The 25,256-nt window shown below is 42.4% G+C and overlaps 1 protein-coding gene across 4 annotated transcripts in view; it reads right to left on the bottom strand.

The window, feature by feature from the left end:
* STAG2 (STAG2 cohesin complex component) overlaps positions 1 to 25,256 on the bottom strand; it is an 86,266-nt gene that overhangs the window by 53,282 nt on the left and 7,728 nt on the right. Inside the window, exon 1 of one of the 4 annotated variants that reach the window (XM_066639897.1) lies at positions 818 to 852. The exons of the other annotated variants lie outside the window; for them this stretch is intronic. The gene's annotated coding sequence lies outside the window, so the exon portion shown is untranslated. Of the gene's footprint in view, positions 1 to 817; positions 853 to 25,256 lie in introns of those variants that run through there. 4 annotated transcript variants of the gene reach the window in all.

Genomic DNA, 25,256 nt, shown 5'->3' with positions numbered 1-25,256 from the left:
TATTAAAAAGAAACCAAAAGGTCAGAATTATACTTTAAAATAAAGTATTTTTGTGCATATTAATGTATATAAATATCCAAGTATCTCTTGTGGTTGCTTTTGTTTTAGACTTATAAATCAGTTAACATTTTCGATGTATACCTTTTCCTCCCCCCACCCCTTTCATTGGCCTGACGGAGGGAAGCGGTTTGCTTTTGGGGTCAACATAAATGCACATACAAGAAAATTATCAATTCCAGAACACCTCTCTTGAAATCTTTAAGAAAAGGGCATTCCTGATCAGAACAACTCTTTGGTGGCAGATTTTCAAAAATCCAAATACAGAACATTTTCCAAAGTACCTCTGGTTACATATTTGTTAACACTCTCAGAATCCTCCAGAAGATTTCACTGAATCTCTTATTGCAGATGTCATGTTCAGAGCAAGACATTTTTCAAAATCTTTATCCTACATTTAAATAATGCTGTTCTCCAAGGTACCTTGGCCAAATGTTATTTTAACCAGCTAAAACTAACTGAAGTTTTCAATTTAAAATTCAACGTGGAGGAAACAAGAGAATGAGAGGAATAAGATGACGGTGAATTTTTAGAATGGAATATTTTCCATTATGGAAAATATTCAGCCTCGAACTGCTTTTTCCCCCCAAACTAAAATTCAAACCAAATCTGAACCAAAGAGAATGTTTGTTTAGTTCAATTGCACGTACTTAGTTCCAGAAGGAGGAATGAAGATTAACAGGCCAAACACTTCATGGAAGAGTTCGGTTTTTAAGAGAAATGCATCACCACAAAGAAGCTCTGGAAAAGTTTCTAGTACCTGGGGTAACAAGTGAAGAAACATGAGACCTCCAGATGGATGAGGTCACCTGGAAAAGTGACAGTCACAGGACGGACTATTGGGATACCAGGGCACAGATAAGGGATAAGGCAAAGGAGGAAAAGGAATCAAATCTACACCTAAAGCTTAATGCCTGATTAACAGGGCCAATGGCAATGGTGTCAACAGATTCACCAAATATCTGAGGAAAGTAACCCTCAAGTAGAAAGAAAGATACAATCCTGGATGTATCAAGCCCGGGATGGTGATAAAACATCCAACTAGCAATATCAGATAAGAAGTGGCAGTCAGTTGCGGATCTGCTACAGACTTAGATGGGGCAAAAGCCCCAGGTGCGAGCCTCTAGGACCACACAGAAGCCTCTCTGAGGCTCCCGACGGGGTCAGAAATGGGTTTTCCAGAAGTCCTGAGTCACACGAGGCTCCATGAGCTTGAGGTGAGTGGGGGGGGGTGGATTTTCGCATGGGGGGGGTTGCAACAGCCCCGGGTACATGGCTGCGGAGGTTCACTGCTAGTGGCAAGATTGGACAGAGGGTCCAATCCTGAGTTGCTTCTGAGGTAGAGGTAAGACAAGGGTACCAGTCACAGTATACAGAGAGAAAATAGCAGATCTCCAAGCAGAATAGTTCAGAGAATAGCAGAATAGTACAGATCTCCAAGGGACCTCCACAGAGAAGGGGAAGCGGAAGAAAGACTTCTCCCCATTGAAACACAAAGAGCTATTAGCAGGCAGGAAGAGAACCAGCTGAGAACAGAACCATCAAAGCCCTAAGGCACAAAAGGAATCAAACAGGAGAGGGCAATCAATAGTACCAAAGGCAAAAAGGAGGTCAAGGAGAACAGAGACTTCTGAATTTGGTAATCATTAGTTATTTTGGTGACAGCAATTTCAGTGATGTGCAAAGGTCTGTGTGGCCAGACTGTAACTGCATCAAGGAAGTCTGGATTCAGATCCAGCTCACTGGAGGGGAGGATGCTCTTTGGAAAGGTTCAGTTTTGACTAGTATTTTGTTTGGGAGGGGACAATCTGGGGTAGAAAATTTTCAATTGTGGAAAATACTGGATTCTCAACATGAATCATCTCATAAAATTAGTAACATAACAAATGGATACAACAGGGGACTGATTTTTATAGTCTGTCCCTGGGGCTTATGGATTGTAATACATTCCTGTGTCTTTCCTTTCCCTTTTCTTTATTATAAATAAATGGGGGAGGGGGAAAGGATCCTAATACATTTCTGGTGGCTGGGGGGGGGGTGTGCGGCTGGCAACTCATCTATAGCTCTGGGTGACTTCTGGAACGAGGAAATGGCCCTGGCCATGATCACTCAGCAATTTCTGCCCTATTGTAAAGCCAAGATGGCTCCCTGGTTTTCTGGGAAATTGTGGGCAGTGAAATTTGTAATAAATGCAACTGAATACAAGTTAGAGCTGGTTGGGGTTCACTGCAGCAGTAATGGGAGAGAAGAAAGTGTTTTTCTCTGCCACCTCAGTATCTATGGAGGATCCTAAAAATAAGGAGCATTCTGTGCTTACTCTACTTGAACCTCCATGGTAGAAAGAAGAACAGCTCGGTATCTGGTTATGACCAGTTTGCTACATGCTTTGCAGATAGAGTTGCTCACTACAGTCTCAACCTGGACTCCACTGTAACAATTCCAGTCAAATGACTCCTCTGTTTCTGATGGCCTCAGAGTTATTGATTCTTTTCACTTTGTGCAGTCTGAGGATGTGGACAGGTTCCTCTGGAATGCAAGGCCATCTGCTTGCTCAACTTCGTTTATCAGAACTACACATGGGCTATGGCTCAGTGGACATGTCTGAATCAATGAGATTTGACCACAACAATCTCCACAATGATGAGGGCATACTTTAATGCATTCTACATGAGGCTGCCATTGGCGACTGTTTGGAAACTGCAATTAATGCAGAAAACAGAGGATTATGTGGTTGAGAGGCTCTGGCAGTTTGATTCTGTCAGACAGCTGCGCCTGTGACTGCATTGGCTGCCAGTTTCCAAGCAAAGTTCAACATGCTGATTCTGACCTTTAAAGCTGCTTTGCAGCTTGGGGTGGGGTACCTGAAGGACCAACACCTCCCATCTGAGGTGGTCCGTCTCCTAAAGTCATCTGTGGAGGCCCTCCTGAGCCCAAGTTTTGGTTGGCGGCAACAAGTGGAAGGGCAAATCACGATTATGGAACTACGTCCCTGCTGAATTAAGAATGGAACACTCTCCATTGGCTTCCAGGCAGAAGTTAAAAAAAGAATTTGTTCCACACTGCTTACCCATCTATGATTTTTGGTTTTTCTGTTGTTACTTTTATTGTTGTGATTATTAATGCTTTATAATTCTGAGTTTTACATAATTTCATAATATTGTTAACTGTCTTGGATCTTTTATCAAAAGGGGGGAAAAGGGACATAAAATAGTCAAATTGGCAGTTTTCAAGTTGAACAATTTTTCAAGTGACTTTCCCTAGGAAGTATTTGTGAATAATAAATGGCCTTTTGAGCATACTGAAAATACGATTAGTGCCTGTTCTTTTTCTTAAAATTTGGTCTTGACTCGTCATGTCTTAGAACAGATATACTCCAATAAGTAAAACTTCCAATTTGTTTAAATACAATATTAAACCACATGGTTATGTTTCATTTATTTTTTTCCCCTCAAATATTTTGATACAAATAGTTTTGGCTATACGAAACACTTTTCGAAATGCTTATACAGTCAAATTAATACAGCATTTTTTTTCCTTTTGTTTTGTTTATTAAATATCAGTCAAACATGTTACTGAAATCCCAAACAAATGTATAGAATCTGAAAATTTTCCTGGAAAAGTTTCCACAGAAACCATCTCAGTGCTAAAAACAAGAATTTTCAAATTCATTCAATTCTGTGACATTTATAAGCCAATTTGCATAATTACTCACAGTAATTACCATATTACCTCATTTAGTACACTTTTTTGTGGAACAAAACTAATATTTGACAGTACAACTTGGGGCGTGTGGATTCTGAAGAATAACTGCCTTCTTGATTCAGTTCTTTCCCCAAGTAAGCACCACCCCCTGGCCCAGGACCACCTTCAGCTTCACAAATATTTTGGCCATAACTGTTCAAGTGGCTGCTGATATGACAACACTGTAGAATAAAGATATTTTAAAAATATCCATGCCCTAGTGACATTTAGATTAGATTATTGCAATGCGCCTTATGTGGGGCTGCCTTTGAAGACGGTCCGGAAATTACAACTAGTAGAGAACGTGGCTGCTCGTGTGGTTGCTGGGGCACATCGGTTTGACTCTGTCGAGCCGTTGCTCCGGCGGCTACACTGGTTGCCGGTTCTGTTCCGGGCCCAATTCAAGGTGCTAGTTTTGACTTTTAAAGCCCTTTAACGGCTTGGGTCCGGGATATTTGAGGGACCACCTCCTTCCTTACAATCCGGCCCGTGCTCTTAGATCTTCTGGGGGGGCCCTTTTGACTGTGCCGCCACTAAGAGATGTGAGGGGGTGGCGGCCAGGAAGAGGGCCTCCTCAGTGGTGGCCCCCGAACTGTGGAATTCCCTCCCCTTAGAACTGAGAACTGCTCCCTCGTTGCTAATGTTTCGGCGTGGACTGAAGACCTTTTTATTTCAAAAAGCTTTTAATTGTTGACAGGCTGGCTGGCGTTCTTGCTTTTTATATGAATCCACGGGGTTTGTTTTGTTTTTTAGCTTTTTAATCATTGTAAATTGTTTTTGACTGTTTTCATGTTGTATTTTTAATTGTTTGTTAGCCGCCTTGTGTGCCTGTTGGGTAAAAAGGCGGGGTACAAATTAATAATAATAATAATAATAATAATAATAATAATAAAAACTAGCCTACAATAATGGAAACTCCTGCACATAATACGCTATTTGCTTTGCATATTAAGAGAAAAGAAAGCGCCACTTGCGGCCCTCGAGGCCTCTCAATGCGGCCCTCAGGGAGCCCCCAGCCTCCAATGAGCCTCTGGCCCCCTGGAGATTTGCTGGAGCTCGCACTGGCCCGACGTATCGTGAGGGTGTTTGACCTCTCGCATGAGCTGTGGGACGAGGGCTCCCTCCACTGCTTGTTGTTTCATGCCTGTGATGCAGTAGCAGCAGCAAAGGAAAGGACAGCCTTGCTTCGTGCAAGGCCTTTTATAGGCCATGAGCTATTGCAAGACCTTCATTCATTCATATGTTCATCTTTAATATAATCATTAATGTAAACTTATGTAAATTTATTCAAATTTTAAATGTAAATTAATTCTTTTTTCCCAGGCCCCAACACAGTGTCAGAGACACAATGTGGCCCTCCTGCCAAAAACTTTGGACACCCCTGTGTTAGTAAAATGAAGGGCATAACACAATAAGTGCAACCATGACACAGCTGCCGTTAAACCACTCTCTTGCATCAACTGTTTTGTACACACATCTGTTGCCTATGCTATCATAGGTCTATCAGCCACATATGCATACTGTATTAGGTTGAAATAGTTTTCCTACAGCAGACATCTTAAGCCTGGCAGCATACAGCTTAAACCACCCCTTGCCTCTCAAAAAGAATTAGCTTGCCACAAACTGAGAAGTATTGCTTATTTAGCAGGACCACTACATGGCTTAACACTGCACCAAACAAGATGCCTCTTCTCTAATGACTCAGCAGTGCACACTGACTGGCACCAGATAACCTGCTCTCTGCTGCAAATAGTGATAATGTGCTTTTTGAAGTTATCCCCACTTTAATTTCCAGCATCTGCTTGAAATATTGCCGCAATGGTTATTCAGAAGGTCTTTAAAAGTTCATGCACCCCTGGAGTACCATTCATGAGGTTTCAAGAAGAAATGAAAACCTCCAGAAATGAAAACCTACACACAAATGTGCCTAAGCTTTAAACCAACAGCACTGATTTTAAGAACTGTTAAAACAGAAACCTAGATTTGTTTTAAAAATTTTAGAGTAAACTTCTAAAAATGCATTTTTATGTCATTCATGTTCCAGCCTGGAAAGAAAAAAAAAAGCTACAATGTTAGACTGCCACTAAGTGATGCTAGAACATAATCAGCTTACTTTTTAAAAAGAAAATGTATCATGCTGAAAGATCACTTGGTGGAGCTCTAGCCTAAAGCTAAATAAGACAGGTCACCCAAAGGTTGACCTAGTTATTCCTCCACAGAAAATTTTAAAATATATTGATAAGATGCCAAAAATACTATGATGCTAGTATTTTGCAATTCTCAAAATGAAGTTACCCAAGAACTCCCTCTCCTTAATCATGATACCTTACCAAGAGCATCATTATTTTGTCTCAAAAATTAGCCTAACAATAAGTGAAGATGAGAGCGTGGTTTGTTTTGGTTTGTTTTAAGAGATTTTCCACTAAATTGATTACTTACATTTGTACAGTTAAGCTGACCAGAACTTTTGTGATTTTTACAGGTAACCATGTTTCAGCTTACAGTTTCTCATCTCAGATGCACTGTAGGATTCTACAAGTTTTTCTATTTCTGAAAACAAGCTTATATCTCAATTTTTCATCAAAATCTCTGAAAACTAATGGCCTAACATGCACTGAAAAATCACAGCATTACAAATATGAAGCCCTACTATTCAGAGCCATGCTAAATACAAAAAAAGTCTTCAGCAGCATATAATTACCCTAGCAAATATAAGCAATTTGGAAGACTTAAAAAAAAATATTCTGTTTTAGTCTGAGCTGCTCTCCCAAAATGACACAAACTATCACACCATACTACTTGTCAAAACTTCTACAATCAAGAGCAACAAATTGTTTCAATGGTGAGCAGCACAGCATAGTAGTCTCTCTCCCCTTCCCCTCAACTACTTTCAGGTGACTCACCACCAGAGGCCTGAGCACATGTATGCACCTTGCCAACATTAAATGTAGCATCAAGGGGCAATCTGGACAAGCAATGGCATCACCATATATTTAACCTAATAGATAGAACCTTTCTATGATCTGTGGTACAATGTAGTATACATTAGGCAATGAGTCATCCAGCAATGAGAACTCAAGTGTTAACTACATCAGCTCCATATCTATAATCCTTAGGATGCCACAAAGAACTCAAGTGTATGATGCCAAGATACGCAAGTATGTTCTCAGTTTTGTTATCAAGCTAGTTCCTAGAAACCTGGTACTGACTCCTATTAAAATGCACTTCCCAGCTTTTTTACAAACCAAGTCTCGCTGCTTCCATAAACATTTTGGGTTTGAATTGATACTAGACAGTGAGTAATCCACAATGCCTCAATCATCTACAAGTCTGCTCACATGAACCAGTTCTTTCTTGATCTTAAAAAGAGTGGTTAAAGTGTAAATACACATTTCCCATGAAGCCTCTGTACTGAATCTACATGCACTGCCAACATTGCTGTGCCAAAAAACAAACTCTGTTCATTCAAGGTGAGGAAACACATCAACTATTTGACTTGACAGACAGAACAGTGCCAATCTCTTAACTAAACCTCAGGTAGGCTCCTTATAATTAACCACGGTACAATGCTCCATCACAGTTAACATCACTAGAATAATCTTTAAGACTTTCAAACCAGATTAAAACCTGATTGCCAGCCAGTCCTGTTTCATCACAAGGTTAGTGTGAGTACTGGTATAATACTACTACAATAACTGCTAACAAGGGAAGGATGAAAGTTCGCACAAAACAGGGAAGAAGAGCAAGAGAAGACATACAGAAGCTCAGAACCTGCTCCAATCTTTCAACCATGATTAAGACATCCACAGTGTTGTATCTGCATTATTAGCCATTGAGAACTCCACAAAACAGTTAAGACATGCATACAGGCCAGCTGAGCAGTTCAGAGGAATGATTCAGAGGAATACTAAATTAAGGTATGCAATTTGACTTTTCTGCTTACATACAAGCTGTCTAGATTATACCTCTAATCATATTTTTGTGAAGAACTGGATCAGAAATATCACAGGGATCATAAATATTGACCATCTCTCTTACTCTGCAATTTATACAATTGAGGACTATGAATAATAATGACTTCAACAGGTCCTTTCTGATATCAGAGTTTGCAGATAATCTTAAAATATGAATTAGCTTCTTGAGAATTGTCTTATCCAGCTTTATGCACCAGCTCTAATCAAGTTAAAATTGACTAAGGGCGAAATCCTACCTGGCAGCAGAGTTGGTCTTGCACGTGCTGCTACGGAGATGGCAATTGTGAAAGTGCCATAAAGCACTTTGCGGTGGCCAGATTAGAGGGAAGCACAGGTGCAGACGCCAGTATGGGTGGTGATGGGCCTCCATACCAGTCAGAAGAACCCCAGAAACCAATGGCTGCTGAGCAGCATGGGAGCATTTCCAAGGTGGGGGTGGGAAGAGAGCAAAACTGGGCAGGGGAGGAGGGTGGTTCAGGCCCAGGAGAGGGTGGTGATGATGGAAGTCTGCACTAGATCCTACTTCCCACCCCAGGGCCTGAAAGCCCTGCATGATGCTACTTGGTTCTGCAACAGCGATTGAGCTGGTCCAGATCCGGGTAGCCCCACTGGGCACAGTAGGACAACAAATGTTCCCTTATGTCAGGGTTTTTCAGACTGGAGTGTCGCGACGCCCCAGCCTCTGGGCCCTGGCCTGTTTCCCCTTAAGGGGCGGGGGCATCCAGGAGGAAGGGAGCAGGCAGCGGCGCAATCCCCAGGACTGCACCACTCCGGGGAGCTGCAGGGGCTTAGATACACTTACCAGAGCCTCCTGCAGCCTCCCAGGGGTGCAGGGAGCCCTGCGCGGCTGTCCGCAGGGCTCCGCAAAGCTTCTCAAGTGAAAGTGGAGCGATCACACTCCACTTCCGGTTTAGAGGAAGCAGAGAGCGATCGCTCCACTTTCACTTGTGAAGCTTCGGAGACAGCCCTGCAGACAGCCACACAGGGCTTTCCGCACCCCCAGGAGGTTGCAGGAGGCTCTGGTAAGTGTATCCAAGCCCCTGCAGCTCCCCTGAGTGATGTGATCCTGGAAGGCACTGCTGCCTTCCCCCGCCCCCGCAAGAACTTACTGCAAACTTCAAACTCTGGGAGTTTGAAAACTGTAGCCTGATGTGGAAGAGACCTCCAACTACCTCCCTGCCCAAGTAGAATACAGCGACAGTGTTTCAGTATCACTGTATTGTAGCATGGGCAGGCCCATTAGGATTGGGCTGCCCTCTAGTTACACCCAGGTTAACTCCTATTGCCTATAATAGAGCATGCAACAAGTTCCTAGCCAGATTTATACAGAAGCATGTCCCAATGTTTTCAACAGCACTTACTATGAAGTAAGCGTGCTTAATCATGACTAACTTTAACTAGACTGAGGATGCCAATCATTAGCATCAGTTAACTTAGAAATGACAGTTTGTTATCCTTATTACTCAGAATACAGCCTTAAGAGATCATATTCAAAATGCTGGGTGAGCATGATCATGAATGCCAGGATGAAACCTGGAATTCAGACACTCAATGCCCACTTAAGTTTAGATGCTGCAGATTTTTATATCTTTTTGTATGGTGTAAAAACACAACTAACTGATAAACTTAAGTGAAATCCATTAATTTTTTTTTTTTAAACAGCATTCCCTTACTTGAACAGAGACTAACACAGGCATCCTAAAATTATGCATCTTAGGTATTTAAAAAGGGGGAAATGTGTGGAAAGAAAACAGACCACTAATACATTTCACTTTGGGGGGGGGGGAGGCAATGCAAGCATGGGAGGACTAAGAAGATAAGCTGCAGTTAATGTGCAGACACCAGGTCATTACAATGAAGAAACACACCGGAATTCACAAGAGCAATCAGCTACATTCCTAGCTATTAAACTTTAAGACTCAGTTACATGGAATGCACTCCAGGTTTCTGCACCTGTGACAGTTGAACTACTACATACTTGGCAGTCCAGACATACAAATCTGTACACACTTGTGTACTAATGTTGTACACACTTGCGTCCAAATGTTATTTACACACACACAAACACACACACACACGTGTGCTGCACTAGCTACACTGTCTGCATTCTATTAAGCCCTATTCCTGCTTAATTCTATTGCACTACCTTCCATACTACCATTATCTCCAGATTGCATACATCACACAACTGCAATTGTATAGGTTTTTTATACCTTTAACCAAACAGACCCATTCACTCACATACCAAAGCAGCTTTATTTCATTTTGCTTTAGGGTAGCACTGTTCTCAAGCTGTCACATCAGAAATGTACCCTTTGACTGTTGCCCTCGGCAGCAATGGAAAGAAAGGCGGGAAATGAGAGAGGGGACTAGTGTGGAGAAAGCGCAATTCTTTCACCAGACCCATTTCCTTTTATTCAGTCAAGAGATCAGATTGCTCTGCCTACCCATTCAAAAGATAGATGACTGAGACTGGGTTACCTTGCCACAGACCAGAAGTTAGCAATCTTCAGAGCAGCACCAGATGAGCAGGTGAAAACTGACTTTACAGCAAGTTAGCCACTATCAGTTCTGTTAAATCATAGCATAGGACCAATTTAAGACTCAAGAGCTCTCCAGGGAGACAAGGGTCCCTCAAATATTCATTTTGCAGAAATAGTTGAACTGAACAGATTGTGTTTTTATTGCCACATGGAAAAGAATCTCATATGGGCAGGAAAAGAAGAACGCCTGTTCATACATACACAATTTACAGATGCCATGCCATTTACATTAGTAGTCAATTCTACATGAACTGCCTAGAAATGCCCAGTCAATAAGTTAGCAAGGCTCAGAGAAGCTGTTTTCTCTTCCAAGAAAAATACACCAAAAAGCAAGCACATATGTTAAAGGTTGAGAGATGAAAAACTGTTTACATCCAATCACCTGTTTTACACACGCACCTTCTGCCACCATGAAGTACATGCTTATTAAATATTAATTTTTATTGTTCTAATTAATTTATTCATAGTTTCTGACCTGCAATGTCTTATAATTACAGGCTGTCAATTACCTTAACTGACAGAGATGCAAGAGTACCTAAAAATCCAAGCACCTGAAAGCCAAAATGTCCTTAAATTCCTTTGACATTGTTCTGAATTATACGTCAAACAGGCAAGGTATGGAGAATGCAAATCTAAAACATGACTGAAAAAATACCAGGTGCCCATGCACCTATTTTGTTTTAAATGTTGGATTAATAATTCCAAATACTGTAATGGACAACGTTGATCAAGTACAGAAAACGTTGCAAAATAGCAAACTGTTTATTAGTCTACATGCCACATCCAACATCTTGTCTATGGCAAGACACAATTGCTTCAAAGTAAGTAGCAGCTCTCTCATCCTTTATTTGCTTCCTCCCTGAAGACCTGGTCCTGCTCAAAGCCCCTGGTTGGCTCTGTATCTGTCAGAGGCAGGACTCGCTTCTCCCATCTTCCTCAACAACCAATCACTCTGCCCTGTCTCCATCCCAAGCAACCAACTGCTGCAGGCAAGCACAATGTATACTGAGCAAGTAGGACAGAATGAACAACTAAAAGCTACTAGGACATACAAGAAACGATAAGACAGTGGTAAGTTACAGGCAGCTAGGCAAAGAGCGGCAGATCTTTCTCTGAAGACACAGAAGTGGCAGAAGGAAGAAAAAGAGGAATGAAGGAAAAGTAGTACACAAGTTAGCATGCAAGTTCATTTCGCTGGGTAGTGAAGCTATGCATATAAACCCTGTCCTCCCCTTCCCTTTTAAAAGGTCTCTGCAGCATTTCTTCAGGATGCATAGTAGTGATCAGACACTAATTTCATATTTTGTTTTCAGCATTTTTAGCTGTTTAAGATGCATCTGGATTCCTCTAAGTTTTACACCTTCCAGTCTGGTCACCCAATGCCTATTAAAAACAAAGGTTCTCATCTTTTACAACTATTTATGAACTCTTACAATTTAAACAGTGCAAGCGCTCTCAGTACAAGTTAAATTGATGATGCATATGCACTCCAGAGGGTGCCAATTCTTAAGAAACCTTAGTTTAAAAACTTCTTGGCAGCCAATTCCGACCCTGCAAGAACAACTCCGTTAGGTCAGATTTTAAGAGAGCACCTTTCTGTCTCCAGCAGTGACCAATCCAATGCATCTGAGAAGCCTGAATATAAGCAAAGCTGGATGCTCCTGGCTGTTGATCATTTGTTCCCTGGGCACTGCCTATAATCCAGGAGATTCCATTTAGCTGTCAAAAGCTTTCCAAAATCCCATGTATGCAGTGGCTGCTTTTAGAGAGAACACTGCTTTGGAGGATCATCTGAATGAGGGCAATGCTTACCAGACCATTGCCGTGTACATCTTCCTTGACATTCTCAAATGAATTTCTAAAAGGCGAGTGAGACAGGACTTTCCGTTACAGAAACCATACTGATCCCCCTTCAACAAGGCTTTTTCTTGTGTATGTTTTACTATTTTGGTTTTAATTCCCTGAAACAACTTCAGCTGGCTACTCTGTAATTTCCTAGATCTTTGAGGAATTTTTTAAAATTCATATTAAACCAACTACTATATCTTCCAGATGTCTGGTAAGGAGATTGATTTTGGTGAAAAACTGCATGTGTTACTTAAGATAAATGCTTCACATATGAATCCCATAGAAACTCTGATTAACCATATCCAACCTCATATTCCTCATTGTGTTCTGCACCGATTCTAACTCCAGTGTTTGAGACATACAGCACATAGCTTGCTGGGGCCAATTCCCCTCCCTTGGACAGCTACCTCTTTTCAAAACTACAGTGTGCAAAGTAGCAAGTTCTCATCTTCGGGCGCAATCCTATCCAGCACTGGAACAGGCAAACCACAAGGTTTGCACTGTACCCAACAAAGTATAGTGGCCATAAGTAGCTCAGCCAGAGGCAAGGGAAAACTTTTCCCCTTACCCTGGGTAAGAGCCGCTGGCCCCATGGGTCTCCTAGAGCAGAGCAGCTTGGAGCCGTTCCATTCTCCCCGGGAATGAGGGTTGGGATCTGGCATAACTGCCAAATTCCAGCCACGCCTCCCACTCCCCGCCCACCCACCCTTGGGGCCACCCACCATCTGCCCTCCCCCCACCCAGGAATGCCTCCCTGCCACCTCCTCCCCTCCACCACCTACCTTTTCTCCTTGCATCGGCCCAGCCAGGCCTATGCAAGATTCAAGGAGGAAGCCAGCGTGGAGGCTTCCGTCAGCCTCCACAGGTCGGCGCTTCTTGGAGCGCCGGCCCGGCTTCCTCTCGAGGAGGCGCAAACGTGCCTCCCGGACCGGCCCAAGGGTGCTTTTGGATTGCACTCTTCTCCTAATAAAAGATAAGCACTGAAGTACAAGAGATCTCAATTTCAATAACTACACAAGAAAAGACATAAGAACATAAGAACAGCCCCACTGGAACATAAGAACAGCCCCACTGGATCAGGCCATAGGCCCATCTAGTCCAGCTTCCTGTATCTCACAGCGGCCCACCAAATGCCCCAAGGAGCACACCAGATAACAAGAGACCTGCATCCTGGTGCGCTCCCTTGCATCTGGCATTCTGACATAACCATTTCTCAAATCAGGAGGTTGCGCATACGCATCATGGCTTGTACCCCGTAATGGATTTTTCCTCCAGAAACTTGTCCAATCCCCTTTTAAAGGCGTCCAGGCCAGTCACCATCACCACATCCTGTGGCAAAGAGTTCCAAAGACCAACCACACACTGAGTAAAGAAATATTTTCTTTTGTCTGTTCTAACTCTCCCAACACTCAATTTTACTGAATATCACTCCTTGATTTTACCTGACAAAATGTGAGGAATTCTAATATGAATTGGAAGATTAATCATTTGTATCATTAAATGGCCAAAAAAATGCAAGTACTGAGGAAAGAAAAGTAATAAGATTCAGTTGCCCTGCAAAATTGATCTGCCTTCCCATTTTCCCTGACCATCTTACACATTCACCTCAGAACACCACTTTGCATTGCTCTTATATCGCCATCTGAACGCTTCTAACATAGTCATCTGACTATAGATGAGCCCCAAGATCTCTACCACACACTGAACCTAGACAGTGCTGCTGCAGTAAGATACATACAAGGACCGAATTCCCTAAACTGCTGACTAAAAGGTCTTACAGCAGCACCGTTACTACATGTGGCAGTTATGCATTCGTGTTATTATATAACAATGAAATATAATTAAAGGAGGAATTCCAGAATTTTACTGAAGGTACTCTGAACTATTTCTAAATACCTCGCTACAAAATTCAGCATTATCGACAGCTGGCACTGTAACTTGTGAACCTGAAGATTTTCAATTCCATTGCCTATATATTATCTCTAGAAAGCAGACTACAGCAGTACCTTGCACTTTTGTCTGGTATGGGGCAAGAGCATGGATAGAAGTAAAAGTGGATGGATGACAAAGCATAGTCTTATTTAGCTTGCAAATTTATTATGCCCAGTATAAATAAATTATATAACACACTAATGCATGTTGAACCTAAATAAACAGAAATTAAAGAAAGATATACATAAGAATGTCAGCAAACATCATGGAATGTTGGATGAAAATGGACAAAATTCAGCTGAAAACAGCTGAGAGAAAGGCAATGAAAGTGAGTGTAAGTCAGGGCTGCATGAACCCAGGCCCAGGGGCCAGATCCAGCATTTGGGCGGATCTGTTTTCCTGGTGAGGAGACCTTTTTGTTCCACACCTGCACAGCTTCTCCTCCTGGTAGATATGCTCCAAGCAGTCACGTCTGCTGAAACATTCTGTAGGGCAGCCTTCTGAGACACCGGGCAACATACACAATGTCCCAGAGCATCCTGGTGTCCAGGTGTACCAGGAGGACAAGCTGCAAGGGAGCAGAACAAAAAACCTTCTGCCGGATGGGGAATGCATTTTCGGAGGACCAAGGTTGCAACTTTGGGTGCTGCTGCTGAAACCTGCTAAGTTCTGTAGAATCTCTACAGAATCTCTACCCCTGCTAACTAAGTAAGAGGCACTTTTTCAAGTGGGTGCTCCCCTTTTATTTAACAGGGGAAGAGTAACTGGCCCTCCTCACCCCAGCAGTGTCTTTTCTAGTGGTTGTCTGTTTTGTGTTCTTTTGTATCTTTTTAGATTGTGAGCCCTATTGGGACAGGGAGCCATTAGTTATTTGATTTTCTCTGTAAATAGCTTTGTGAACTTTTCATTGAAAAGCAGTATATAAATACTGTAATAAGAAGAAGCAGCAGCATTCCTGTGGACATTTGCATGCTTTTATGGTCTCTTTTCTTCCCAAGACTTTCCTTTCTTAGAACCATGGTCGCGCCAACACAGTTAGGATTACTATGCACACAATCAAGCTGCCACAGGCAAATTGCTAATTGGACAGGAAACTGCATGGGGCAAACAGTTTTAAATTCTGCCAATCAGCTCTTTGGAACAAGGAGTAGGGACGCACTCAGTTTCTTTCCCACTCCCCAGCACACAGCAGAGCAGCAGAATTTTAGCCATTTTGAAAAGGCTCTGCATGGCCAGTCCTAAATGTTCCACGCACACTCTATTGAATCAGAGCTTATATCTTTTGCCTTGCAATGCCTGAATTCTAGTACAGCGGGAAGCCATCTGTTCAACATACTTTTTTTTCCCCCAGCAGCTAAGATCATAAATTTGCTTGCTGTCCATTTGCTGAAAGAGGGAGGTGGGGAGGAGGAAGCTGTGCAAACTGGTTGCAACAAATCAACTATAGAAATCATGACACTAACAAGTCACAGCTTAATTTTTTCCTTCAAACTAAGCAAGCTCTGCTGTCAGAATATGCATATTTCTGAAAAGCTTGGGAGCAACAAGGATGGATTTTCAAGGCAAAGCCTCTGCTATGCATTCAACAGAAGTGTTCAGACTCTACAGTGGCACGCAGCTCTTCCTGCTACAAATTTTGAACCTTCAACAACCTTAAACAGTAACCAGTAAGTACTGAAAACTTTTTCCCCAGAAATGTCTGGGAAAGAAATGTTTCCAAAAATGACATTCTGGTTTTAAGAATCTTTGATGGAAGTGGAGTTTCGTGACTGTAGGGGAGCCACTAAGAAAACCTCTGTGGCATTCAATAGTGGTGGAGATAGAACAGACAAGTGGTAATTTTATTGACTACAGTGGGACTGTCCAATTTCAGAAAGCAAAGGGGCATTTCCCCACAGGTCAGTGGTCCAACCTGATCAAAGATGTAACTGAATGCGCATACCGTAGGTATAATTCAGGTAGCAAGCTGATCAAAAATCAAGGGATCATTTAAAAAGCAAAAACAGTTTCTCTTTTTGGTGCTACGCACTTTTTTTGGGTTTCAGAAACAAAATGCAACTGAAAAGCATACAAGAGCACAACTCAATTTTAACATGGGACAGCTTATTGCTTGTATGGTCAGTGAAATTGTATGTAGGAGGAGCCCTCCTGTTACTTGGCCTTTAAAAATGCCATCTGTGAAGCAGTGATAGTTCATCTGGAAAACAGACCAATCCCATCACCTATCAAGATCAAGTCTATACTGAGTCCTGAGACAGAAGACATATACAGTAAGTCTCACGGAGTTCTAACCAAATATCTACAAAATGCCCAACTGAATATCAATGGTCCAGAGCAGCATTTCTCAATGTTTGTCCTCCACTGCATTACTTTGTATGGTCCACTTACTGGAATCAGCATAGGAAGTAACTGTCATTGATGTCATCACCAGTTACCTCCAGATTGGGAGGCAGGATGCAACACGACAAATATTGGTAAGAAGCTCAGGGAGGACAAAAGGGCTTTTTGAACATGGGGAAAAAAACACAAGCTGAAGCTCTGCCCACCAAACCTCATACCACTGCTTGTTGTGCTGCAATATTGTTCTTGCTGCCTGGCAGCAGGGGTCTGGGGTCCCATGGGTGCCACCAGACACCATTTCAAGTACCATTGGTTGAGAAACACTAATCCAGAGCAATTAAGATGAGAAGGCCTAACCCAGTACAGGAATACCCTGACTTTCACCCTCTTGACTTTCATCACTTTGCTCTTTCGACCATTTCCAATTATAGCCAAATTTTATCCATGTGCTTTCCTCTTTTCTCTGATAAGGCAGTCTCTTACTGGTGCCCACCACTGTATGAGTCAGGTAGCACCCCAGCATTCCCTGCACCCCAATTTCATGCTGAGCAGTTTTGCACCTGAGCTGACTCAGGAGAGTACATACCATCAATCAAGGCAGAATCTGTAGTGCAGCAAAGGAAGCACTGGCAAGAGCAGGGCTGGGCCCTTCCCCTGCCATGCACTGCTGACCCCGCTCTCAGTTTGGCTGGAAGACACTCCAGGCTGGATGCAAAGGACAGCTCCAGCTTGCCCACCCCCTCCTTCCAATTAAACAGCAGCAGTTGGCCCAGCCTAGCAACGAAAAGTGGTGTTCTGGGTCACAAGATTCCCTCCAAATCACTTACATTCAAATATATCTTCATCCGCTTACACAAGAATAAAAAATACTTGAAGGTATTGTACATTATCATTCTGCTTATTCTTATGTTTATTTGTCTTATTTTAGTTTATTTAGGTTTAGCATACATTCACATATGTTATAGCTATTTATGTTTTTTGCTGGCCAAAATAAATTTGCAAGCTACATAAGGTTATGTTTTGACATTCATCCATTTTTCACTTTCATCCATGCTTTGGTTCCTAACCAGAACAAAAGTACAAGGTATTCCAGTATATATGTTCTGGTTTCTGAGTAACCAAGACGCTTGTTACAACCTGCAACTTCTTCCTACCACAGGTCTGCCTTCATCTCACCCAGTAGCAACTGGTACTGGACATGGACTTGCACACACGGAGTTGACCAGAGCCCGTTCAGATCATACTTCCAACAGAAACATACAATGTTCTTGTACTATTTAGCCATCTTCAAAAGGGCAGTCACAAAAAGAATGCAGGTGTTCCATGGCAAAATCACATTTCACTACAGCAGTGACAGACAAGTAATCTAGTTTAATACGATGCAAATTGCTCCTTTGTTGGCAAAGGATATGCATCCTTACAAACAGGACAAGAGACAGGGAAGGACCAGCTGAGTATTTCCATCTCAATCCAAAGACGTTGCATATGTATTTGTTATTAAGGCAAGATTAATTCTGAAAATATAAATTTCTTCAGCACTCCTCCCCAAACAAGAATCGTTAAAAGTCAAGGAGCCCTAAAGTTGAAAGTTTGGCAACCCCTGATCTAAATAAAACCCAGTACAGTGGTGCCTCGCATAACGAAATTAATCTGTTCCACGAATCCTTTCGTTATGCGAAATTTTCGTTGCGCGAATCACGTTTTCCCATAGGAATGCATTGAAATCTAATTAATGCGTTCCTATGGGCAAAAAAGGTCAAAACGAAGTCAAATTTGGTTTACAAAGTGTTTATTACGTGCTCTTTAAAGGCATACATACTGTACAGAGGATTTCTAAAATTTGAAGCATACACAAAATATTTTTAAAAAATTCGTTATGCGAAGCACGGACCTAAAAAGTTTTTGTTATGCGAAGCACGGACCTAAAAATTTTTTCGTTATGCGAAGCACAGCCAGAAATTTTCGTTATGCGAGTTACCAAACTCAATCGAAAAACTCTTTCGTTATGCAAGTTTTTTGCTGCGCAGGGCATTCGTTACGCGAGGCACCACTGTATATTACTGAAATAGACTAAAAAGAACAGTTAAGATTGGTTATGGTCAAACCGAGAGAAAGATTTACATGACAGAGCACATCTCAAAAATCTTTATTAGTCTTGAACTTTTTACAACCACCATTACTACAAAAGTTCCAGTCACAGGATGGTGTAACAAAAACAAAAGTGACACAAGTAATTCACTAAACTAAAAGTGATGTAAAACCTCTTGGCTGTAGTGCTTTAGAGCAGTGGATCTCACACATTTAACACAGGATTCACTTTTTAGAATGAGAATTTGTCAGGACCCACTGGAAGTGACATCATCAAGCAGGAAATTTTTTAATAATCTTAGACTGCAATCCTACCCAGGATTAAGTTCCATTTACTGTCATTATTAAAAGAATTTGTTAAAACTACAGGTCTGTAACATTTTCCCAAATGCAGTCACATACCATGCTAGCATCAAGTCTAACAGATTGAAAATAAAATATTGAAATGAATGGGACCCACCTGAAATTGGCTTGTGACCCACCTAGTGGGTCCCGACCCACAGTTTGAAAAACACTGCTTTAGAGGGAGCTTAAGAGACAGTATTTTTTTGCTTTCCCAGCTACAAGATGCACTTTCCTAAATGTAATCCAGACTTTCCCAAAATACTGGCTGCACTGAATGTTCCTGCTACCACAGGGCTGTTTGGGAAAAGAACAAAGAGATCTGCAATTCTGCATCTCCCCTTTATGACCTTCTCCAATAAGAAGAAGAAAGAAAGCACAGAGGAAAGCCCCTTGTATACCCAACAGTCTTTCATAAACTCCAGCTATGCTGCATCAACTATTGGTCCTCTCTGAGGCCCAAACTACTCTTGTGAATATTTAAACAAAAGCCATGATTTATGTAACAATGAAAGATAAAACTATAATGGAAACCTAATGAATTTTAGAAGCATTATTGCATGCTAAAAACAAATTTGTATGCATTACTGTGGGTTAAAATCTAGCAGTATTGTGAATTATCTTGTTCGCCCAATCATAAGACTTTCTCACAATTTCAGTTAGCTTGTAAAAAGATGCAAAATGTCATGTCAACTGAAAGACAAGGTGCAAAACATATCTTCCAATGCTTATTCTAAAAAGACATAACATTCTCTTAGTTTCATGATGCTGGGATACCTTTAGGAACTCTCAACTTTTGGTTGTGTGATTGTTAAAGTCATAAGATTATGTTCCGTAGATAGTAATAATGACTGGTTATTTTGCCCCTGAGACTCCCAAAACGTGGGCCATTATATCCATGCCAAGTTCAGTAACATTAGCTCAAAACAGGGTTATAATTACAGAAATGTCTGTGAATATGCAAAAATCACTGCAATGATTAGAAAAGATTTCCCACATAGTCATCTTGGAATTATTCCAACTGTAGTTTTTCAGACAGAACAGCAAACAGAATCAAGTTCATTTTGAATTATAACAATTCTGCTTCCAATGTTTACAAGGTATAGACAGCAGCAGTATACAGAAGCAGAAAATAAAGACATTTGTGTTTGTCACCATTGGTATTCAAATGATGGGAAAAAGCAACCTGCTAAATTCTTTTTACTCTCAGTGAGCTAACACAAGGTTTGTGAATAAGCAGTGGTCAACAGTTACCAGAAAGTAGTTCCCATCCCCTAAGTGGGAAGAACCAACAGGACTATCTGTCAAGTGTTGAGTTCCTCCTAGCCCCCATCTGCTCTACACATCCACACAAATACTGTAAAAAGAAGACCCAGCCTCTCTTTCTCTGCCAGAGGACTCGGGAGAAAAATGGTTGGGTGAAATAACAAATTATGGCTGAGTAAAAACTCTGTTGACCCAGGGACTAAACACATTACTTATTCCTCAAGAGCTTCCCTTCACACGTTTACAGATATACCCTGATCCCAAACTGCCTTTGTTCAGGAAAAATAAAACCATGAAAGTCAAACTCTGATCCTTCCTTTTAGTTATATCGTTAACAACCAAGCACCACATTACCTACATTCTCCAAGACTAACAAGTTAATGCTGAGCCACCAAATTCATAAAAGCACAGGAATTTCAATTCATGAAGCTCAGCTTTGTTTTCTGATAGCAACCACCCAGATACCACAGAGAAATTGAGGAGTGCTGTTGGCCTGTAGGATCTAGCAGTTAAAGTGATGATGCCTACATCTATCATTGCTAAAGGTCAAGCAATAAACACATCATTCATATATTTAATACTTTCAAAGCCACTTCAATATTATACAGCAACAAAATCTATGAATCGTACCTCAAATGAGACTCCTTTTTTCTCAACCCTGGCATCGACTAAATTGAGTAGATACCCTCAAGCTTTTGAATAAGAGTGGATAATTTTTTTCTCATGGTCTCAAAACTAATTTTGCCCTTTTCTGAACCCTCCTTTGCTCTGCTATGTCATCGATATTGCCTTTTGGTAGGAAGATGATCTAAAAATGTAAAATTCAAAAATAAAATCCTTTCAGAACAAAATTGCACAGAATATTCCAGATGTGAGTATAGCACAGACCTATAACAGCATTGTATTTTATTTTTTATCCCTTTCAAAATAGTTATTCATGTTCCTTTTCAACTCTGAAGTAAGCTTCCCACTGTGACCCTCAAGAATTGCTTTTGAAGTAGCCAGAGCCACTTAAGAACTAATATAATGTGGGGACAGGGAGTTAAGACTTTTTGTTTCCATGTGTTTTATGCACAAAACTACAAAAATAAAAGGTTCAAATATTTAGGAGCCAATGTAACAATTTGAAGCACTACATCTCAAATATGACCCATTCTACAACAAGTTAGACAAGATTTTCCATGCAAGAGTCACACACTGCCCCAGGTACCAGACTTTCGTGCTTCTATTTCCAATAAACTTGTTAGAAGAGCAACAATGGGACTATAGAGGAATAAGCCACAATACAGACATCATAAGGCTTTATTAGACTGGAGCCTAGACGAAGATGCACGAGCCTTAAATAACTTCTGTTTAACAGTCATTCAGGAGAAGCCCTAAGGACCCTAAAGGTTGGGATATGAAAGCAACATGTGGCAGTTGGGACTGAGTTTAATTTATTCATAAATGATCTGGAGCACAAATAAACTACAAAGTGGCAAGTTCACAGATGACACCAAACAATTCAAGGTGGTAAAAACCAATTTGTGAAGTATTCAAAACATCTATCCAAATTGGGTCAAGGGGCAACCAAATGGCAAAGGTACTTTAATGTCATTGTATTTTGTATTGGCAATCTTCAGTCTCGAAAGACTATGGTATCGCGCTCTGAATGGTGGTTCTGGAACAGCATCTAGTGTGGCTGAAAAGGCCAATCCGGGAAAACTCCACATTACATATACACTGGTAGGGTCTGAACTAACGGTGATGAAGCAGGTGAGTTATCTTGGGAGTTGTGGTGGATAGCGCAACAAAAATGCCAACCCAATGTATGAAAGTTCTAAAGAAAACAAATTCCATACTAGGGGGTCATCAGGAACAGGACTGTGAATAAGACTTAGGGAGCAATCCTAGCCTGCGCTGAAACAGGCAAGTCAGGAGGCTTGTGCTGTATCTAGCACAGGATTGTGGCAAGAAGTGGCTCTGCCAGAGGTAAGGGGAAACTTTTCCCCTTACCTCTGGGTAAGGGCTGCTGACCACAATGAATCTCCTCAGACTTGCGCCACCTCTAGAAGTGGCACAAGTCCAAGGAGAGCGGAGCGACTTGAAGTCGCTCCGTTCTCCCCGGGAACAGGGGTTGGGATTCGGCATAACTGCCGGATTCCAGCCCCGCCTCCCACCCCCAGGTCCGCCCATCACCCACCCTCCCCCCACCCAGGAAGGCCTCCCTCCCTCCTCCTCCCGCCTACCTTTTCTGCTTGTGTTGGCGCAGGCAGGCTGACACAAGCAGCTGAGGGGAAGCCAGCGCGGAGACTTATGTCAGCCTCCGCAGGCCAGCGCTTCTTGGAGTACTGACCTGGCTTCCCCTTGAGGATGCACAAATATGCTTTACGGCACATTCGCAAACCTCCTAGGCCAGCCCAAAGGACTTGGGCCGGCACACGGCACAGTTTGGATTGCACCCTAATAATAATATAATACCTCTATACCAGTGTTTCTCAAACTGTAGACTGGGACCCACTCGGTGGGTCACGAGCCAATTTCAGGTGGGTCCCCATTCATTTCAATATTTTATTTTTAATCTGTTAAACTTGATGCTACCATGGCACGTGACTGCATTTGGGAAAATGTTACAGACCTATACTTTTAACAGGCTACTATGTATATCAGGGCTTTTCAAACTGGGGTGTAGCAATGTCCCAGCCTGTGGGCACCAGCCTCTGCCCCCTTAAGGGGTAGGGGAAGCCAGAAGGCAGGGAGAAGGCAGCGGCATGATCCCCAGAATCGCGCCGCTCAGGGGGCTGCAGGGGCTTGGGTGCACTTACCAGAGCCTCCTGCAATCTCCAGGGTGTGCAGGGAGCCCTGCATGACTGTCTGCAGAGCTCCCGAAGCTTAAGAAGTGAAAGTGGAGCAATCATGCTCCACTTCCGCTAAACTGGAAGTAGAGCGCAATCACTCCACTTAAATTTTTGCAGCTTCAGGGAGCCCTGCAGGGCTCCCCGCGCACCCAGGAGGCTGCAGGAGGCTCTGGTAAGTGCATCCAAACCCTGCAGCCCCCTGAGCGGCACAATCCTGGGGATCGCACCACTGGCTTCCCCACTGCCTCCCCCCCCTGCAAGGACTTAGAGGTTTTCAAACTCCCTGAGAGTTTGTGCACCCAAGCCCCTGCAGTTCCCAACTCTCCAGCCCCTACAGCCTCCAAACTCTCCCTGAGAGTTTGAAAACTGCTGATGTATGCTTTTAACATACTGCTTTTAACAATGACAGTAAATGGGACTTACTCCTGGGTAAGTGTGGGTAGGATTACAGCCTAGAATTGTTAAAAATTTTCCTGCTTTGATGATATTGCTTCTGGTCATAACATCACTTCTGATGTGTCCTGACAGATTCTCATTCCAAAAAGTGGGTCCCGATGCTCAACGCTTGAGAACCACTGCCCTATACAAATCTATAGTGTGATCACATTTGGAAAACTATATAGTTCTGGTTGCCACACCTAAAGGAGGATACTGAAGACCTGGAAAAGATGCAAACACTAATATGATCAGAAGCTGGAGAACCTTCTTAAGAGGAAAGGCTTCAACATTTGAGGCTTTTTAACTTCTAAAAGTGTTGACTTTTAAAATTATACATGGTGTAGAGAGCCAACAGAGGTAAGTTTTTCTCCTCTCACAACACAGAGCCAGTGAGACTAATCCTATGAAACTGACTAGCAAACAAGTTGGGACAGATAAAAGGCGGCAATTCTTCACACAGCTCATAATTAGCTGGTACGATTTGCTGTCACAAGATGTGGTGACAGTTATTACTTTGGGTGGCTTTAAAGCAGGATTAGACAAATTCATGGAGAACAGGTCTATCAATGGTGACCAGGCATGACAGCTATGCACTACCACTAGGTTCAGTGCCAGTATACCAATTGCAGAGGAGCAATGGCAAGAGAGAAGTATCCACTTGTGGAATTCCAAGTATCAGCAAGTGAGCCAATATGTGAAACGGGATGCTGGACCAGATGAACCTGAGGCCCAGTCCACCAGGCTTTTCTTCTTAAGGAGGAAACAAAAAGGTGCATCCAAGGACAGCCACAGGTGTCCAACAAACAGGGAACTAATATTAATGGCAGACTTAGCAAAAACATTTGACCAACACCCTGCCCCACACTTCAACATTACTGAAACTAGAAGGCAGAATCACATCACCTTTCTACCTATAAGAAAAGCACATATCTGAACTAAGAACTATGAGCTAAGGGAGAGGACCTGAGTGTGGCCTGAGCCTCCCTACATCACCAGAGAACAGGACATTCAGTCATTCTCTCACATACTTTAAACCAGTGGTTCCCAAACTGGTGGGTCATGACCTGCCAGCCTGGGAAACGCTGGACAATGCCCCTTTAAGGGGTGGGGAGGGGGAAAGGCAGCAATGCCTTTCCCAGAACTATACCGCTGCCAGGGACAGGAAGGGTTCTCTACTTACCTGCAGCCAGCGCTGCAGTCTTGGGGAGTCCAGGGAACCCACCACAGGGCTCCTCATGCATGCAAAAGTGTAAAAAAAGGGCACTTTCAATGTTCATGACAAAACCGGATGTGCCCTTTCATTCTTTTTACACTTTTGCAGGCTCAGGGAACCCTGCAGAGGGCTCCCTGCAACCCCCAACCCCCCCCCCCCAAGACTGCAGCACTGGCTGCTGGAAAGTAAAAAAAACCTCCCATCCCCAGCAGCAACGCAATCCTGGGGACTGCACTGCTGCCTTCCCCCGTCCCCTGCAACAACTTACAGTGCTCCCAACTCCCTTGTAGGAGTTTGGGAAGCACTCCTTTAAACCATTAAACTAGGCAGTTGTATCCAGGAGAATCCGTATTCAGAAATCCACCAATCCAATATTTGGCAAACAGACATTCAAAGAAAAAAATTACCCTCACCTCATGTGGGCTGGATGCATAGATAAATCATATTGAAATTACAAAATGAGAAAACAACAGGTAGGAATAGAATTGAAAAGAACCTATAAGGTCATCTAGTCCAACCCCTTACCTGTAGCAGAAAATCCTTATAGAACAGTGGATCCCAACGTTTTTTCACTTGCGTACCCCTCATATTAGCAAAATGTTATTTCAGATTTATATGTTTTCAACTACTGATCCAT

The sequence above is a fragment of the Tiliqua scincoides genome, chromosome 12, assembly GCF_035046505.1.
Source record: "Tiliqua scincoides isolate rTilSci1 chromosome 12, rTilSci1.hap2, whole genome shotgun sequence".
NCBI lineage: Eukaryota > Metazoa > Chordata > Lepidosauria > Squamata > Scincidae > Tiliqua > Tiliqua scincoides.
Note: the sequence above shows the minus strand (reverse complement) of the source record. Positions and strands in the feature narration are given on the sequence as shown.